The 5,169-nt window shown below is 50.4% G+C and overlaps 1 long non-coding RNA gene across 1 annotated transcript; it reads left to right on the plus strand.

Moving 5' to 3' along the window:
- Positions 1-1,943: 1,943 nt before the first annotated feature.
- On the plus strand, positions 1,944-3,380 carry LOC128137239 (uncharacterized). Its single transcript, XR_008233641.1, has 2 exons — positions 1,944-2,213; positions 3,144-3,380. It is a non-coding gene; the product is annotated as an uncharacterized LOC128137239 (long non-coding RNA).
- Positions 3,381-5,169: the final 1,789 nt, after the last annotated feature.

A 5,169-nucleotide genomic window follows, 5' to 3' on the forward strand; every position in this document is an offset into this window, starting at 1 on the left:
ACTTTAGTCTTAAATTAGGCTTTCCACTTTAGCTCCATTTCTGTTGGCTCGGCAATAGCATGGGCTGTCATTTCCTGCCCTGCAGGGTTTGCTGTTTAAATGGAGAAGGCGGTGTATCCGAATAAAGGAATACAGCAGTAGAAGTGAGGATGGGAGATGGATGGCACATGCAACGAGCACTTCTAGGGCTGCTGTGTGCACAGACCAGTTACTGCTTTAACTGCCCATGCCCGGTTATCTCATCTCCTGCGTGAATATGTGGATACCCTTGGCGCACAGATGATTTCTTTGGGGGTAGAAGGAACCCACGTGGGATCGGAGGCTGAAATTCAGTTTCATGCTGTGGAGGTGATGTCATGATGCCGGCTCCCAGTAAGACCACTGGAATCGGTGGGATGATGCTCAGCTCACACCAGGGTACCTGCGAGCTTGGCCTGCAGCTCTGGGGCTACGTGCCGTAGCTCTCTGTGTGCCACGAGGGAGAGGCTCCACCTGGCCTGGCTGGGCACAGCCGGCCAAGCGGCATGCCCAGGGACGGGGGCACAGCGATAGTTCCCTGCAAGGGAAATTACTCCGTTTGCCTCCCCGCAGGGGAAACTGCCTCTTGTGACGGGGAGGGCTGGTGGCTCAGTGAGATCTGGGGACGGTGTCAGCACCCTGGCTGTTTTTAACACAGGTTTCTTCGGACAAAGCTCCTTCTCGATAGGAGGGAAACAGCATCATCCCCGGAGCTCCTCTGCCTCTGCCTTGGCTTCTGCCTGCAGCCATCCGCTCCTCCCCACAGTCCCGAGCCCCGTCCTGCTGGGCTTCTTGCTGCACATCCAGAAACACGGTGCATATGTCCCTTCTCGCTCCCTCATGCGTGCTCCCTTGCTCTCTCCCTCATTTGCCTCCCCACGCACCCATGCCCTACCCCCTGACTAAAGCAAAATTGCCTTTTTTTTTGGCAGCTGGCCTTCCCAGGGGCCCAGACTAACAGAAGCCTGAGGCCTGACTCTGCCTTGGCCACAGCGGAGCAGCTCCTCACCGACAGATAACGTTGCCTTAAAGGAGAAGGGATTTTTTATTTCCCCATCTATTTCCCCATCATGCTCACCCATTTGCTTCCCAGCTCCTGAGGGGAGGGGGATGCTCATGCAGGGGACCCGCCGCCACCCAGTCACCTACTGGGAGTTCCCCTCTTCCCTGCAGGCTTGTTCCTGGCTGTGGAGTTCGTCTCTGAGCCAAGCCTCCTGTAATTAAAGCAAGCCTTGCTGTTGACTTTCAGCGAGCTTTTGGATAAGGCCTTTCCAGGACTTGCAGCTTTCCTCCAGCTCGGTCCTTGCACGCCAAGTGATGAGGCTTCCAGGGCTTCTCCCGCGGGATGGCTCCAGTGCATGCATCTCTCTGTCAGGAAGCTTTTCCTGCCACTCGGCCTAAATTTTCCCCTTTTCAAATGTCATCCCGGCTCTCCTACTTAGCATGCGCTTTCTGTGCTTCTCTCTCCCTCCGAGCAGGCTGATGCTTTTCCTTCTCCACTGCCTGGGCTCTTCTGGTGCTTGCTGGCTGTCACCTGCTTTTCTCGCATCCGCCTCAGCTTAGCCAGTCCGGGCACATTATCTTACAGCTCATTTCCCTTTATAAATCAAACCTGCCAGCCATTTTTTCTTTTTTTTTTCTTCTCCTTTTCCCTCCTTCCTGCGACACAGAAGTGATTTTTGGGTGTCTGCCTCGCAGTGTGGAACATTTTTCTCTCCCATTCAGGCTGACAAGGTTCTTAGTGTAAAGTGCTGACATTTCTTTGTCGCTGTGGGCAGCCAGCTCTCTGGTTAATGAACGGCTGGGGATGGGTAAATGCACAACCACCTTCAAGCTGGAGGTCCTGGGAGAAGCCCAGGTGGGCACCCCTCAGCCGGTGCCGCTCTTGTGCAGACCCTGCGATGTCAAATTCAGGCTGAGCTCCTCCCGTCGCCTTCCCCTGTGCGGAGGCATGATCCCTCTCCCCTGTTTGTCCTTCTTCCCGTGGATTTCACGGATCTGAGGGGACTAGCTCTCTGCCAAGTTTGGTCTGTGTGGGCAATGGCCTCGAGTTCAGAGGGGACTGGGAGGGAAGAGGGTCAGGCTCTGCCCCATGCTGCGCACACATGAAACGACTGCGTGTGCCTCATTTCTTTATCAAGCCAGGCTGAATGTGCTTCCTTCTGAGGAATAAAGCAGCACCAGAATGGAAAAGAGTAAGTGACATCTTGCTTTCCCTCCTGTGTCCAACTCCTTTGCTACCGCATGGACGTGGGTTTTGTTCTGGAGCAGGACCCAGGGCAAAAGGCTGAGCTGCCCTCCCGATCACACAGCCACTGGTTTTGTGTTCTTGCTTTGCTGTAGCCAGAAATCGAAGGTTTTGCCATGCAAAGCAGCAAACTTGACCATGGAGGTTGCCATGACAGCTCCAAGGAGAAACTGGGTCAGCCCTGTTGCCCATGGAGGGGACCAGCCATGGCTGCCTGGTGGTCACCCGTAAGCCCACAGGAGCAAACACGTCCCAGCACTTGTTTTTGAGCTGATTGCATTGGTTCTGTATTTCCCAGAAGGAAACAAAAGAGTCGTTAACTTGGTTACCATTTTAAACTTAGTGCAGCTAAAATGGTTGCTTGTAACCCACACCACTGCCATGGCAACAGAGATTTTTTTTTTTTTTGAACATGCAATGAGAACAATTTTTCTTGCCCATAAGTAACTCTTCAGAGGAAAAGATGTCAAGAATTAGGAATGAAATACTGAGGGGAGTGGAGATACCAGGGCAGCAGAGTTGAATACAGGATCATTTCAAAGTTAAAAAAGCCAAGGATGGATGCTGAGGCTGAGAAGGTGCTTTGGCCAGTGAATTTCCTTAAATAATAGTGGCCTCCATGGGCTTAAGATGAGAAGAAACACACCATTATTTTGATGTCAAAATAGGTTTTTCAAAAGACAAAACTGGGTGTTCATTGATTATCGACCCCTTTGGAAAATGTGGTCACAAGCATTTCAGGTGATCATGGCTGAGAGCTGTGGAAGAGCTATCCGTTTTTCCAACCATTTTCCCTCCTCACCTTCTATATCTTCCCCTCCCGGGTACTATACTGATCTGTTAATTCCCCTTTTCTCCTCCTACTTGCCCTCTTTAGACAGATGACACCAGTGTCTAGGATCTGGGTGCCCTCCTTGGAGAACAAGAGGGACGGGTGAGGCATATCCACCACTGCCTGTGGTGGAAACCGAAGTCACCGCTGTTCCTTTCCTTCAGCATCATCCATAATGCTGTCATCTGGTCTCTGTGCAAGGGAAGGGCAGACACCGATGGCCTGCCTCCTTGTGGGTTGTGTATTATCAGCAGTTTCATAACAAAAGAGTTTAAGGCTTAACTCCAGCTCTACTTTTGTGTTGATATCACTGTTGGGTAATAGTGTGACCTGTTTAACAGTGCGACTATACAATCTGTGGTTATTGCCATGTAAGAGACACTACATACTTTTGTAGAGACTGGGAGGTTTTTGGGGAAATTGCATGCGTGAAATATAAATGAATGCATTGAACTGCATTTTGCACACACATGCATGCATGCGTGCGCGCGCGCGCACACACACACAAGCGTGGATCTAGTTGCAAGCTCTGCTCCGTAAAAGTGGTGTTGATTTTAAAAATGTTGCTGCTGCCTTCTGCTGCCTCTTTGCTGTCACAGAGGCAAGGAGCACCAGAGCGCTTGCTCTGCAGGGTACCAACAGCTTGGCACTTTGCGTTGCGTGGCTGGAGGGTCACTGAGCCCAGTGTCACCTGCCAGGAGCAGATTTGCTCTTCTGCTGCTAGCGACCTTGAGGTAGTGACCTGGCCCTTAGGAAGAGGTGCCTCTGTTTCCATGTAGATAGCAAATATTGCACTGCTGGGATAGTGGTTTAGCTAGGACAGTGAAATTATGACCCTTGTTTGGGATCGCTGAGCACTACCACCGTTCAAGTAGCAGTTATTTGGGATCAAAGTGAGCCCTGGCTGAATTGGCTGGCACAGAGGCTGGGCTGGGCGCAGGGTCTCTCAGTGTGGGGACGGAGCCCCTCTGAGTCATCAAAACATGCAAATCCTTCCTGCTGGCCTCCTCCCTGCCTGGTTTTCCTTTCTGTCTTGAACATCATCTCCTCTCTGAGTTCATCTGGAAGCATTTCTTTCCAATGTTTCTAGAATCCCAGAAGGGAGCTTAATCGGTTCAGCATCCTCCTCATGCAAAGCGTACCTGGGGTGCCGGATGGCTGAATAACCTCTCATGCACTGAGAGCCATTAGCATTTGAATTAGTGACATGAGGATAACAGGCGATTATCCCATTTAACAGCTGTTGAGTGCTGTTAAAGGGACACCTTCAAGAAGAAGGAACAAAAATGTAGTGGATTTTTCTGTTTTAGTAAGGGCTTCCCTGCCTCGTATGAATACTGATGTCCTCTCATGTTTGAAAAGTGGTGCAGTTTCCACAGGGACATCTTATAATCTCTAAACCTCTTCCCTGTAGAGAGCTGGAAACCTAAATACACCCACAGCGCACCAGCAGACAAGAGTGAGAAAGTGGAACTGTCCCCAAACAGAAAGGGAAGTGGTCCTGGGCATTTGGGAGCCAGGCTAAGCCAAATGTAAAGGGAAGCAGTCATAAGAAAGCTGCAAAAAGAAGCAAAAGTTAAAGAATCCCCTCTGCTCTGGAGCGCTTTCGCTGTAAGGGATGTGTGGGACAGGCCTGACTGCCATCTGCCTTGGTGGAAATGTGGCTGTTTCAAGGGGCGGGATGAGGCAGGCACCAGTTAGAGCCCCTGGAGTGGTATAAAGGATGAACAAAAAATCCTCTTCCTGAGGATTTGGCTAGATGCAGAGAAGTGCATTTTGAAAGTGTAGGATCTATCATACATATCGCATAAGAAAACCTTTTTCTATGCAGGGCATTTTTTCAAAAGAAGACTTAAGTGAGCAGGAATTATTACAGTCATCAGCGTAGGTAATGCTGCAATACAGATAAATCTCTGTCATGGTCCATGACTCCATTTCTCTTGACAGTGTGTTAAATGGAAGACAAAATACTGGTCCTCTTCATCACAAGGAAGTTTTGTCCGGACTCCCGCATCAAAGACCTTGAAACATAACTCTCCCCATCTCCCACTTGGAGCCTCAAACGTGACTC

The sequence above is a fragment of the Harpia harpyja genome, chromosome 1, assembly GCF_026419915.1.
Source record: "Harpia harpyja isolate bHarHar1 chromosome 1, bHarHar1 primary haplotype, whole genome shotgun sequence".
In the NCBI taxonomy this organism is placed as follows: Eukaryota; Metazoa; Chordata; class Aves; order Accipitriformes; family Accipitridae; genus Harpia; species Harpia harpyja.